Consider the following 620-nt stretch of genomic DNA (forward strand, 5'->3'; position numbering starts at 1 on the left):
TAATGTGTGATGCCAGTGACCATGCCATTGGTGCAGTGTTGGGACAAAGGCATGACAAGCTTCTGCACGTCATTTACTATGCCAGCCGTGTTCTAAATGACGCACAGAAGAACTACACAACCACAGAAAAAGAGCTACTTGTAGTTGTTTACGCCATTGACAAATTCAGATCCTATTTAGTAGGATCAAAAGTGATTGTGTACACTGATCATGCTGCTCTTAAATATCTACTCACAAAGCAGGATTCAAAACCCAGACTTATAAGATGGTGTTGTTTCTGCAAGAGTTTGATATAGAAATAAGAGACAGAAAAGGGACAGAGAATCAGGTAGCAGATCACCTGTCCCGAATAGAACCAGTAGAAGGGGCGTCCCTCCCTCTTATTGAGATCTCTGAAAACTTTCCGGATGAGCAACTCTTTGCCATCCAGGAAGTGACATGGTTTGCAGACATTGCAAACTACAAGGTAGTGATATTCATACCCAAAGAATACAGTAGGCAGCAATCAAAGAAGCTGATCACGGATGCAAAGTATTATCTTTGGGATGAGCCGTACTCTTTAAGAGATGTGCAGACGGAGTAATCCGTAGATGTGTGCCTAAGGAAGAAGCACAGAAGAT

This window comes from Arachis duranensis, chromosome 9 (assembly GCF_000817695.3).
Source record: "Arachis duranensis cultivar V14167 chromosome 9, aradu.V14167.gnm2.J7QH, whole genome shotgun sequence".
Lineage (NCBI taxonomy): Eukaryota > Viridiplantae > Streptophyta > Magnoliopsida > Fabales > Fabaceae > Arachis > Arachis duranensis.